This window comes from Pteropus vampyrus, unplaced genomic scaffold (assembly GCF_000151845.1).
Source record: "Pteropus vampyrus isolate Shadow unplaced genomic scaffold, Pvam_2.0 Scaffold419, whole genome shotgun sequence".
Classification (NCBI taxonomy): domain Eukaryota; kingdom Metazoa; phylum Chordata; class Mammalia; order Chiroptera; family Pteropodidae; genus Pteropus; species Pteropus vampyrus.
The window spans coordinates 2320434-2335289 of NW_011889200.1; the positions used below are offsets into that span (position 1 = coordinate 2320434).

Here is a 14856-nt window from a genome sequence, read left to right on the forward strand (position 1 = left end):
CTGACTTAGAATTTCTGAGAGGTCATTGACAAGCTGTGTTTGGATACAGACTTGAAAAGGCATCATTTCTATAAGGCATATGGTTCCACTGCAGAGCATGTGAAACATTTGAAAAAAAAGTGACATTTACATGAAATATACTTTGTAGCAAAGAGTTGGATGCAGAAACAGGAAACAGATCTAGAATCTGAGAAATTTGTGCTGGGCATTAATGATGATGTCAGATGTGGATGTCAACATGGAAGAATGAATCGCTACCCCAAACACACATTTTGGTTAACAACCTGCCAGAGATTGAGCAAAATACTATCTGGAGTTGAGTCAGAGAAATAAAAAAATGATGAAGCAATAGCAGAAATAAACACTGCAATAAGAAAGCGTAGGCTGCACAAGTGACACCAGGTACGAAGCTAGAATTCTGAAACTGAGAATCTTGCTAATATTGGCAAGCCAAGTTCTTGGGGCTAGTGTTGCTAGAGAGGGCCCAACTGGGGCAGTGAACACTGATGATATGGAATATAGATGTAAGCAGGTGGCATAGAAAGTGGGCCCCTGCAGTGTGGCTGCATCGAGTCCTCATGAACATAGCACTTAACATAAGGCTAGTCTCTTGGGTCAAGAGAAGTCAGTCAGCTCATGAACAAATGAAAGCCTAAATAAGGTGTTTTTTGATGGGGTTCATTTTGTCGTAACTACAAAAAATATGATGAATTCCATAAATTATGTCCATGTCACATTTGCTAAATCAATTTGTAACAGTCTTAAAACCTCTTAACATGCCTAAGGGGTCATGGGGACAAGATGCATTAATTTTTTTTTAACCTTGATTTTGTATATAAGCCAACTTAGAAACATGGCACACCTTTTTGTCTAGTAAGATAGTAAGAAGAGTAAATCATCTTTTTTCTTTCCTGACACCCCAATAAGAAAGGTTATTGTTTTCTTAAGCAAATGAAATGTGAATAAACTTAAAACTAGATTTTTTTTTTCCAAAAATCCTTTACTGGACATATGTTTGACCTGCATTTCAAACCCATTTCCTTTATCACCAGTACTACCACTTACGTCATGAACCCACACAAAGGAGCCCAATTTTTTCCTGTTGTTCCCTAAAACACCAACTCAATACAAGCCTTTCTAATTCTACAGAGTAACTTTTCCTCAAATGGTCCCCAATTTCCATGCAGTCCAAGTACATTTTTGGCCATTTCCATGGCTACTTGAGTTCTGGTGGTTTGGAAGCTTTGAAATTTCTTAAATCAATACCACCTTTGCTTCCCCCGCCCCCGCCCCGGAGCCTCATTCTGGCACAGAAAAGGAGAAAAAACACCATTTTGTTGGAATAACTAATTTTTCTAAGTGTGGCACAGCCTCGACCTGATAGAGAAACAACATGGCTCATTCAGCATGACTAAATCTAAAATGTTTTTTCAAGTCTTCTGGGCTAGATGAACTTTGAGTTGCTAAGCAATCTGTTGCAACACACTCTGTGTAGGCGAAGAAAGAGAATAAAGGATTCACAAGACAATTGTTGGCAAATCCTCAAGCTGGGCTAATAATCTATAATAAATCGAATCAAATGTTAACCTGAATATTGAGTTTGCCTTTGCTCCTGTCCACACTGTAGAATGGAGATACACCTTGAGTTTGGAAATGCTACCATCTGTTTTCATCAAATACTAGAGAACTAGTTCTGGTGCTTGCAAGTAACCAAACACTCCCTTGAGTGGTGACAATGTCATTTGACATATTTCTTAAGAAGGTAACAAAAAATAATGTGCCAGTCATAATTAAATTATGTTGTATTTTACAAAGTAGAAAAGAGAAATAAAGATGTTTCCATGGGCGGGGGGCACTCAAGTTACAAAGGAAGCATTCCTGACTTTATGGAGAAGAAAAAATTTGGAGATTAGAAGTGAAGGGGTTCATATATAAGGTAACTCTCATTTATTTTTATATTTCCTTAAATATCTTCAAAATTATGTATTTTTGTTGGGAAATAAAGGTGGAAAAATTCAGTCACACTTTAAATTGTGAATTGAGGACAATAGGGTAGGAAAGTATTAAACTCTCTTCATCCATTCAACGTTCATTCAACAAACCTAAAACCTATTGTGCATACAAAATATCGGGCAATGTGCTTTGGGGAATATAAATATTCATAACTCATTATCTCTGTCCTCAAAAGAAGTAATTTTAAATAACAACACAGATGATAAAGAAGACTATGAAGATAGTAGTAATATAGTAAATACCACAGTCAAAAAAAAAGAAGATACCACTGGTTGTTGCTGGCAGAGTCAACTGATTTTAGACAAGAATGTCAAAATTATTTAATGGGGAAAGAATAGCCTTTTCAACAAATGGGGCCGGGACATCTCAATACCCATAAGTAAAAGAATAAATTTAGGACCACCACTTCACACTATACACAAAAATGTTAACTTAAAATGGACAAAGACCTCAATATAAGAGCTAAAACTAAAAACAAACAAACAAACAAAAAACTATAAAGGAAAACATAGGGGTTAATCTACATGATCTTACATTAGACAATGGTTTCTTAGATATGACACCAAAAAGTATAAGCAACCAAAGAAAAAAATAAATTGAACATCATCAAAATTAAAATTGTGCTTCAAAGGACATTATGAGGAAAGTGAAAAATACAACCCACAGAATGAGGAAAAAATGTTTAAAAATCATTTATCTGATGAGACATGTATCCAAAATATATAAATAACTCTTACAACTCAGCAATAAAAAGGCAAATAAACCAATTTTAAAATGGACCAAGGATCTGAATAGACTTTTCTTCAATAGCACATAAAAAGATTCTCATCATTAGCTATCACGGAAATACAAATCAAAACCATAATGAGATACCACTTCAAACCCATTAGGTTTACTATAATCAAGAAGACTTATAGCGTTAGTGAGGATTGGAGAAATTAAGACACTCATACATCACTGATGGGAATGTAAAATATTACAGCCGCTTCAGAAAACAGGTTGACATTTCCTTGTATGAGTAAAATAGTTACCATATTACTCAGCAATTCTACTTCTAGGTATATACACAAGAAAAATGAAACATAAGCCTATATGAAAATTTATATAAGAACGTTCATAGCAGTACTATTTATGATAGCCAAAACATGAAAACAATCTAAATATCCATCGACTCATAAATGGATATACAAAATGTGATTATATCCGTACAAAAGAATATTATTCAGCCTTAAATAAATGATGTATAGATAAATACTACAACGTGTATGAAACTTGAAAATATTATGCTAAGTGAAAGAAGCCAGACACAAAAGTCCAGGTATTGTATGATTCCATTTATTTGAAATTTCCAGAATAGGCAAATTCAGAGAAAGTGTAGATTAATGGTTTCAAGGAGCCAGGAGCAGGAGGGGTGGGGCTGAATATGGGGAATGACTGGTAATAGGCTTGCTTTTGAGGTAATGAAAATATTTTGGAATTAGAAAATGGTGATGGTTACACGACATTGTGAATATACTAAAAACTACTGAATTATGCATGCCAAAGGATGAATTTTACGGCATTGTGCATTACATAACAATTTAAAGAATTCTTCCTTTCTTAGGTGAAATAAAATTAGATTTGGAGTGGCTCTTAAAGACTATAGGCTTTAATTATCTCTTTTATTTTCTTTTAATTAAATTTATTGGGGTGACATTGGTTAATAACATTATAAAAGTTTCAAGGGTACAATTCTATACTACATCATTTACATTTTGTGTTGCATGCTCATCACCCATAGTCTAATTTCCCTCCATCACTATATATTTGACCTCCTTAACCCATTTCATTTTCCCTCACCCCCTTTTCCCTTTAGTAAACCACCTTTCCGTTACCTGTGTCTATGAATTGGTTTTATTTGTTTGTTGTTCTCAGTTTTATATCCCACATATAAGTGATCATATGGTTCTTGTCTTTTTCCATCTGACTTACTTTACCTAGCATGGCACTCTCAACACATCCAAGTTGTCGCAATGGCAATATTTCATCTTTTCTTATGGCTGAGTAGTATTCCATGGTATATACATATCACTTCTTTATCCAATCATCCATTAAAAGATACAGGATGTTTCCATGTCTTGGCTACTGTAAATAATGTGGCAATGAACATAGGGTTCACATATCTTTACTAACAAATGTTCATAAATCATTTATTTATTTATTTATTTATTTATTTTTATTTTTTATGTTATTTTTTTTAGGCAAGGCAACCCTTGGTTGACCTCACAGATTGCAAGGACCTTGTCAGTTTACAATCTCTTATTTTTTTATGCTGACAGCACCTGGTCTTCCTAGGTAGTCTGCCATCCAAGCACTAACCAGGCCCGACCCTGCTTAGCTTCCGAGATCAGACAAAATCGGGATTGTTCAGAGTAGCATGGCCGCAGACTGTTCTTAAATATTTTAGATACCCAGAAGAGGGATTGCTGGGTCATATGGTGGCTCTATTTTTAATTTTTTGAGGAAGCTCCATGCTGTTTTCCATAGTGGCTGTACTAATTCACATTCCCACCAGCAGTGCATGAGGGTTTCTTTATCTCCACATCCTTTCCAACACTTGTTATTTTTTGTCTTATTGATAATAGCCATTCTAACAGGTGTGAGGGATTATCTCATTGTTGTTTTGATTTCCATTTCCTCTATTGCTAGTGAATTTGGGCATCTTTTCATATGTCTGTTGGCCATTTGTATGTCTTTTTTGGGGAAAGTGTCTGTTCAGTTCCTTTGTCCACTTATTAATAGGATTGATCTAATATATATATACACATATATATATAATGTGTCTTTCACTCAGAATTTATAAACATAAACACATTTTTATCATATATTCTTCAGATTTTTCTTTCTTTTTATATAATTAGGATATCACCAATAAAGTTAAAGCATTCCCTAATCCCTTTACCCAAGAAGTACCCACTATTCTGGCATTGATGTGTAACTGAACCATGCATGTTTTTAAAATAATTTTATTACTGATAAGTATAAATATTTTGATTTTTAAGTTTATATAAATGGTCTCTATCTTAGTCTGATATCCCTAGAAAGCACAGCCTGAGGCAAAATCTTATGTGCTACTACTAATATTTGGTAGGACAATAATAAAATGGAGTTCTTAGTTGCATTTTCACCCAGTACCACAACCTACCTAAGGGGTCTTCTTTTGAAATGAGTTAGTTTGCTCCTCTTAAATATAACATCAGAAATCTAATTAGAAATTAATAGTTTTCCTGGACATCTGAAGAATGTGAGAGACCTTGACCTTTTCATAGTCCTCTTCTTCCCTTTCTCCTTTCCACAAACTAGGAAACAACTACTTATTTTTACCACGGACAGTTTCATCTTTTGCTTTATCAGATATCTTGGTTCTCTCCTATGTTATAATATTAACAAAGAATATTTTATACCCCCAAAGGGTCTAAACCATTTCAATATCCTAGATTAAATAACAGAGTTGACACATTTTTTTCTATGACTTACTTTAAATGCACCAAAGACTTTTGCAGTCTTGCTAATAATCCAAGAACATTCAACAAAGAGTAAAGAAAACTTTACATGTGATTTAAAGAGGATTCACATCACTCTTAGGGTTCAGGATGTCAGATGGCAAAATGTGGTTTACCAATATAAAGCTGGAAGATTACTAGGGAAAGAGAGAGATTAGAATGAAAAAATAGGGTGATGTAGGCTCAGATGGTAAAAAAAAAAAAATGTTATTCAAACTACCATCTTAAACCAGAGAATTTCTTTAAAAAGAAGCACAGATGATAAGAACACAAAGATGATAACACACAGAAATAACACAGAAGGGCATTGGTTTCCCACATTATGGAGATAAAGTGTTTTCAATTATATCATTATAATGTGAAGCCAGATTCTGTTCATAGATAAAGTCCCCAAATTCTCAGTTAACACAAAGGCAGTTTTTCATTCTCTTTATATCAGTAATGATCTGCAGGATTCCATTGTTCATTAAAAAGCATTTATTTTAGTAATGTGAATATACATATCCAGACAAAATTTTGCATTTGTTTTCTGTTTCTGCATTGCTTTGTCAGTACTTATCACTCCCTTTCTTCCATCATTTCAGTCTTGGTCTATTTTCTTGGTAAACATTTTGTTGAAGTACAACATATATTCAGAAAAGTGTATAAACCTTAAGTAGATAGATAGCTAGATAGACAGATACAGATATTAATAAATGTAACTACCACCCAAAAGAAGATAAAGTGTATTACCAACATTCTAGAAAGCTCCACTGTGCCTTGTACACCATTCCACTTAGTATCCCTACAAGATATCATGACCTCTATTATCAAGATTAATTTTATCTCTTTTGAACTTCATATAAATATGATCATACAAGAGGCACTCTGTGTCTCGCTTCTTTTGTTATATATTTTATGCTTATGAGATTTAGCTATGTTGTTGGCTATAAGTAGTTTATTGTTTTTTGTTGTTATGTAGTATTCCACTGCTTAATATATTGCAATTTACTACTTTTTTGTTGAGTAAAGTTTTGGTTGTTGTGAATGAAAATAATATCAGCATGTATGTCCTTGGCTTTTGATGCAGATATGAGCTCACTTCTCTTGGATAGGAGAAATACTGCTGGGTCATGGAATGTGCATATGACTAGCATTCAAAAATTTGCCAGCTTTTATTTCTCCGCTTTTCCTTCTTTAAAATTCTCTAAAGTAGCTATACTGATTTACACTTCCAAACACAGTATGTGAGAGTTCAAGCTGTGCAACATTTTTGCCAATACTTGGTGCTATCAATCTTTTAAATTTTATCTCTTCTAGTGTATATCTAGTGATTAATTATGGTTTTAATTTTCATTTTCCCAATGACTAATATTGTTGAACATCTTTTCATATGCTTGTTGGCTATTTGAAGTCATCTTTTGCAAAATGGTTGCTTAAAGTTTTTACTAAATTCTTTTAGAATTGAGCATTCTCTTTTTCTTATTAATATGATAGGGTTCCTTATATATTCTTTATGTACAATGCTGAAAGTCTTGTCATATATATTTATTGCAAATGTCTTCTCCCACTCAGTGGTTTTCTTTTTACTCACATAACAGCGTCTTTTGATAAACATAATTTTAAAAGATTTAATGAGGTGCAATTTGCAATATTTTCTTTTATGATTAGTGTTTTTTGTGTCTTGTTTAAACAGTATTTGCAAAACACAAAGTTATAAAGATATTCACCTAGAATTTATTATTTTTGAGAGCTTTATTGTTTTGCAATTCAAATTTAAATTTAAAATTTATCTGAAATTATTTTTGTTTATGATGTGAGGTAAGGATAAAGATACATTTGTTTTCAAAATAATTATCCAATTAAGCCAGATCCATTTATTGGAAAGATCATCCCTTCTCCTACTGCATATGTTTCTGGACTCTCTATTCTGTTAATTAATCTCTTTGTCCATCCTTGCATCAATACCTTACTCTTTTAATCATAACTTTACAATATATTTTCCTATTTTGTAGTATAATGTTTCCCAACTTTTCCTTCTTTACGTTTCTCTTATCTATTCTTGGCTCTTTGCATTTATGTATCCATCTAGTAAATTAGCTATTGCTAGAATACACTTCTGGAATTTTTATTGTGACTTTTTTGTCTATAAATCAATTTTGAAGAATATATATACATATATATATATATGTATATATGTAGATATATTTTTTTCAATATTGAGACTTCCAAATCATAAACATGGTAAAGACATTCTATTTATTCAGAATCTATAATTATTCTCAATGATGCTTTGTAGTTTTCTATGTAGAGGTCTTATTTTTTTAGTCTTTCTTTTATAAGTATGTGATGGTTTTTGATTCTACTATAAAAGTTGTTTCTTAGAATTTCATTTTATATTTATTTGTTGCTTGCATACTAAAATACAGTTGCATTGTGTAACTTCACCTTGTAATCAGCAACTATGATAAATGGATTTTTTATTCTAATATTTTATCTATAGATCTAAAAATTATGTGTATACAATCATGTTGCCTGCAAAAAATAACAATGCTATTTATTCTTTTCCAACTTTTATTTATTTTTTCCTTGCCTTGTCTTATTTTCCTGACAAAGACTAGCAGCATATGTTAAATAAAATTTAAATATTAAATTTAACAAGAAATTTAGCAGTATAATAGGGAAAGAAAAAAATCCTATCTCAATACTCATCACAAGGAAAATATTTCATATTTCACTGTTAACAATATTTACTATAATTATTGCAGTTGTCCTTTATTAGATTAAGGAGAAGCTCTTCAATATTTACTTTGCTAAGAATGATTATGACTCTATTGAAATTTTGTTTGCATCTATTGAAATTATTTAGTTTTTATCTTTCTCTTTATTATATTATTATAATAAATTGCTTTGCTTGTTTTTTTTTAATGTTAAGCTAAACATACATCCCTGGAATAAACCCAAATTGATTATGATGTATTATCTTTTATATACATGTTGCTAAATTAATTTGCTACTATTTTGTTTAGAAATTTTGTTTACTTTTATTATAGAAATGGCTTTTATTATTATATTATATTATAGTAATATTCTTCTTAGGTTTTCATGCCAAGGTTATGCTAACAACATAAAAGAATTTGTAAAATGTTTCTTCTTTTTTAGTTTTCTGAATTGCATACAAGTGATATTATGTTTTCTTTAAAAGCGTGGAAAAATCCACCACTAATATACTTAACATCTGAGACTGTTTATTTTAATAAGGTTTTAAATTACAACTTATTGTTTTAAAATAAGTATACGACATTTAATTTTTAAATTTCTTCTATGACACTTTTATTAGGTAGTGTTTTTCAAGCAATTTATACAATATATCTAAATTTTCAAAATCTTGGGCATACATAAAAAACTAGGTGACGTCAGACTTTCTGACATTATCAGAAAAAAACGACATAAGAATAATGGGGATACCAGAAGGAGAAGAGATGGATAAGGGAACACAGAGCATACTCAAACAAATAGTCAATGAGAATTCCCTAAACCTAGGGGAAAAAAACTGGATCTTTGATTCCAAGAAGCAAACAGAACACCTAATTATCTCAACCCAAAAAGGCCTTCTCAAAGACACGTCATATTAAAATTGACAAAAGCTAATAACAAAGAAAGAATTCTGAAGGCAGCCAGAGAAAAAAGACAGTTATATATAAAGGAAAACCAATTAGACTATTGTTGGACTTTTCAGCACAAACCTTACAAACAGGAAGAAGTGGAATGAAATATTCAAACTATTGAAAGAAAGAAATTACCAGCTAAGAATACTATATCCAGCAAAACTCTCCTTTAGATAAAAGAGAAATAAAGACCTTTCCAGACATACAAAAGCTGAGGAATTTTCTACCACAAGGTCTGCATTGCAGGAAATACTTGAAACAAAAGGACAAAAAATACATAATTATAAATAAGATGACTAACAGGAAGACAGAAGAAGAAAAGTGAAACCCTTTTTAAGAACAGGATATTATAAGCTTAAATATCACATAACAGTTAAAGGACAAAAACAAGTACTATAAAAAGAGAAGATAACAGCTACTGCAACTTAGAAATTAATGTTCACCATATATAGCAATGATCTGAGACAACAAAAACAGATAGGGGAGAAAGTAGAGATCTAAGTCCACAAATTGAAATGGAGATAAGGCACAAGCAGAAGAAAATGATCTACTGTATGTATGTATATATGTATGTATGTATGTATACGTGTGTGTGTGTGTATATATATATATTATATATATCCTTTACATAAACTTAATGGTAACCACAAAACAAAAATACAGACTGAGACACATAATATAAAATGAGAGAACAGAGGGAAAATTCACAAAACACCAACAAATTAAAATAACAGACAGGAACAGAAGAACAAAGAAACAATGGAGATGCAGAGCTACCAGAAACCAAAAGATAAAATGGCTATGGAAAAAAACTTATATTTCAATAATCATCCTTAATGTCAATGGACTGAACTCCCAATAAAGAGTCACGAAGTAGCAGTCAGGACCAAAAAACAAAACCCAATCATATGCTGCTTTCAAGAGGCATATCTCAACTGCAAGGACAAATATGGACAAAGTGAAAGGGTGGAGAATGATAATCTAAGCAAATTGCACCCAGAGAAAAGCTGATATAGCCATATTTATATGTGATGAAATAGACTTCAAGATAAAATAGGTAAAGAGAGACAATGATGAACACTTCATAATGATAAAAGGAACCATACATCAAGAAGACATAACATTTATTAATATCTATGTTCCCAATCAAAGAGCCCTAAAATATATAAATCAACTACTAAAAGAACTAAAAGGAAAAAATGAAAAAAAATGCAATTATAGTAGGGGACCTAAATACCCCACTCTCAGCTATGGATAGATTATCCAAACAGAAAATCAATAAAGAAATATCCTTAAATGACACATTTGACCAACTGGGCATAATTGACATTCACAGAGCTATTCATACCAAAACAGTGGCTTATACATTCTTCTCTAGTGCACATGGAACATTCCCAAGGATAGACCATATGTTAGGACACAAAATTTAGCCTCATCAAATTTAAGGAGATTGAAATCATACTAAGCATATTGTCAGATACACAGACCAGTGGAAAAGAATTGAGAGTCCAGAAATAGATTCCTGTTTATATGGGCAAATAATTTTTGACGAAATGAACCAAAACATACAATAGAGAAAGGAAAGTGTCGTCAATAAATGGTGCAGGGAAAACTGGAAAGCCACATGCAAAAGAATGAAACCAGACGACTATCTGTTACCATTCACCAATATTAACTCAAAATGGATCAAGGACTTTCATACAAGACCTGAAACAAAAAAATTGCACAGAAGAAAACATGATACTGAACTTATAGACCTTGGATTTAGAGAAGATTTTATAAATTTAACCTCAAAGGCAAGGGAAGTAAAAGCAAAAATAAATGAATGGGACTATATCAAGCTAAAAAGCTTCTGCACAGCAAAAGAAACCAGGAAGGAGGTAAAGAGGGAACTGTCAAATGGGAGACTATATTTGCAAACAGTGCCTCTGATAAGGGGCTAAATAATTTATCAACTCAACAATAAAACAACAATCCAATTACAAAATGGGCAGAAGACCTGAACAGATACTTTTCTCAAGTAGACATACAAATGGCCAACAGACATATGGAAAGATGCTCAACCTCACTAGTTATTAGGGAAATGCAAATCAAAACTACAATGAAATATCATCTCACACCTGTTAGAATGGCTATCATTCACAGGACAAGTAATAATAGGTGTTGGAGAGGCTGTAGGGAAAAATGAACCCTCATACACTGTCGGTCGTAAAGCAAATTGGTACAATCACTGTGAAAAACAGTACGGACATTCCTCAATAAACTAAGAATTGAATTACCATATGACTTAGCATTCCCTCTACTGGTTATTTACTCCCAAAAAACAAAATCCAGAAATATATAAGCATCTTGATGTTCCTAGCAGCATCATTCATAGTGGCCAGGACATGGAAGCAACCAAAGTGTCCATCAAGGGATGAATGGATAAAGAAGAGGTGGTACATATATACACTGGAATATTACACAGCCTTAAGAAAAGATGAAATTCTACCATTTGCAGCAATGTAGATGCATCTTGAGAGTGTCATGCTAAGTAAAATAAGTCAGATGGAAAAAGTTGAAAACCATATGATCATATGTGGGATATAAAACTGAAAGTAACAAAGAAACATGACAAACAAACAGAAACTCATGGATGTAGACTGTAGATTAGAGGTTACCAAGGTGAAGAAGGAGAGGGGAGGTAGGTAGAACTATTTGGTGATGGAAAGGATCTCTAACTTTGGCAGGTGAGCACACAATGCATACATATATATATATATATATATATATATATATATATATATATATATATATACACATATTATTGAATTGCACACTTGAAACTTATTTGATTTTATTAATCAATGTCACTCCAATAATTTTTAATTAAAAAGATCTTGGGCATAAATTTCTTCCTAATAGTTTAGGAATATTAATTATGTTATAATTATTTTAATTCTAATATATAATAATATTCTTAATTATCCATAAAGCAAATTATTATATATTTTTTAGTAATTTGTATTTCTCTTTTTTCCTTGATTAGCCTTGGTAAAGTTTCATTAATTTTATTAATCTTTTCAGATAATCAACTTTTAGCTTTACTGGTTGTCTTTATTTTATGATTATTTTCTATTTTATTACTTCAACTCTTAGCTTTCATAAATTTCTTTACTTTTACTCTTCTTTGAGCAACTTGAGATAGATAATTAGTGCATTGATTTTATTCTTTCTTCTTTGCTAATCAATTTATCTTTAAGGCTATAAATTTCTTCATAAGTATTGCCTTAGTCTTATTTTTAAGTTTTAGCCTTATTTGGAGTTTATTATCTTTAAATTTTTGTTTTATTTGAAAACGTTTTAATGAATTTTGAAACGTTTGGGTATTTTCTAGTTTAATTCCACTGTGCTAAAGAACATGCTTATGATTTCAATCCTTAGACAGTCATTAAGATTTCCCTTATGGGATTGGCATAAAATATTCAAAGTGATGAAAAGCAAGGACCTACATCCAAGATTACTCTACCCAGAAAAGCTATTGTTTAGAATCATAGGACAGAAAAAGAGCTTCTCAGATTAAAAGAAAAAAAAAAAAAGCTAAAGGAGTTCGTCAATGCCAAGTCAGTATTACAGGAAATGTTCTAGTAACTTCTTTAGGAAAAAGAAAAAATATGTAGCAAAAATATGAAAAATAAAATGGAAATAATTATATAGCTATCAATAAGTACTTCAAATAAAAAGGAATTAAATACTCCAATCAAAAGATAGGATGGCTGAATGATTAAGAAAACAAGACCCCTATACATGCTGCCTACAAGAGACTCACTTCAGATCAAAAGACACACACAGACTGAAAGTAAAGGGATGGAAAAAGATATTTAATCAAAATGGAAATGAAAAAAAAATCTGTGGTAACAATACTTATACCAGATAAAGTAGACTAAAACAAAGGCTATAACAAAGGACAAAGAAGAACCTAGTAATCCTACTTCTGGGTATTTATCTGAACAAACCCAAAATACTACTTCAAAGGGACAAGTGAATCTATATGTTCGTTGCAACGTTATTTATAATAGCAATGATATGGAGGCAACCTGGGTGTCCATCAATGGATGAATGGATAAAGAAGAGGTGGTGCATATATACAATGGAATATTACTCAGCCAGAAAAACAGAATGAAATTTTGTCATCTGCAACAATGTGGATGGACCTGTAGGGTATTATGGTGAGTGGAATAAGTCAGACAGAGAAAGACAAATGCCATATGATCTCACTTACATGTGGAATCTAAAGAACAAAATCAACAAAAACAAAAACAGAAACAGACTCATAGATACAATGAACAAACTGATGATTGCCAGATGGGAGGGGGCTGGGGGGCTGGGTGAAAAAGGTGAAAGGATTAAGAAGTATAAATTGGCAGTTACAAAACAGTCATGGTGATGTAAAGCACAACATAGAGAATATAGTCGATGATATTATAATAACTCTATGTGGTGTCAGGTAGATGCAAGACTTACTGGGGGGATCACTTCATAAGTTATATAAATGTCTAACCACTATGCTGTATACTTGAAACTAATATAAAATAATATTGAAAGTCAACTGTAATTGAAAAAAAATATTTAAAAATAACTTTAAAAATCTTTCTAGTCTATGGCCATGCCACCCTGAATGTTCCCAATCTCATCTGATCTCAGAAGCTAAGTAGGGTTGGGCCTGGTTAGTATTTGGATGAGAGATCACCTAGAAATACCAGGTGCTGTAGGCATTTAAAAAAAATGTTTCTAGACATCTCATTCCCTCGCAAATCTTTAGCCATGTATTCCAGAGAAGAAGAATTGTATGAAATATAATGAGACTTCACTCTTGAAAACCAAGGGTGAGGGTCTCATTGGCTACACCATAGTGGGGTCAGTGTTGGTGAAACCAGGTAGTCTAGCTACCATACTGAGATATTTAGACAAAAAGAGAACGAAGTAGTACATTTGAGAACTAATTTAAAGCCCATGCATGAAAAACAAACTTAATGACTAAGAGGATATGTGTCAATTCCAAAGCAGTCTGAAGAAAAATCAATAGGCTGTATAAGAGTTCAGCAAAACAAAAGAAACAAACAACTGGGAATGCATGTAATTCTCACTGCCATACAAACAAATAAAATGTGTCTTTGTCTGATTCATCAAAGGTTCTTTAGAAAAGAATGCTCCAAAAGTATCAAATATATGTGGTGGTGGGAAGGAAAGGACTCAGCAGAAGAAGAAATCTACACTGAATCTCAGAAAAAGTACTAACTAACATTGGTCGTAGAAAGGAGGGAAAACAGAAGTCTGAGAAAATGTAGGACAACTAGTGTGATGTCTTATTGACCCCAGTCTAATCTATACTTTTGGTGAAATCTCTGAAGATTGATGCCTTCTCCCTGAAAAATTTAGTTGCCTTCTTATAACAATTTATTTATACTTTTAGTTTTTACTTTAGTTTTGATATTAGTTGTCAGTCTTAACAGCTCTACCAGCAGTAAACTCTTAATTGTACTTAGTCCCCATTTCTAATATATATATTTTTAATTTGAAGAGGCCTGAACTTTGGTATTTTTTCAAAGGCTCTGTAGGTGATTCTTAGGTACAACCAGTGTTGACTAGATGCAGGAAAATGTGAGTTCCTAGAA

General features: G+C 32.1%; 1 protein-coding gene and 2 pseudogenes across 1 annotated transcript in view; 1 reads left to right on the forward strand and 2 right to left on the reverse strand.

Annotated features, from left to right (window-relative positions):
• The window catches only part of IL1RAPL2 (interleukin 1 receptor accessory protein like 2), a 1186660-nt gene that overhangs the window by 860653 nt on the left and 311151 nt on the right, over positions 1 to 14856 (reverse strand). The gene's annotated exons all lie outside the window — the stretch shown is intronic.
• LOC111732025 lies at positions 4323 to 4441 on the reverse strand (annotated as a pseudogene).
• On the forward strand, positions 13838 to 13956 carry LOC111732032 (annotated as a pseudogene).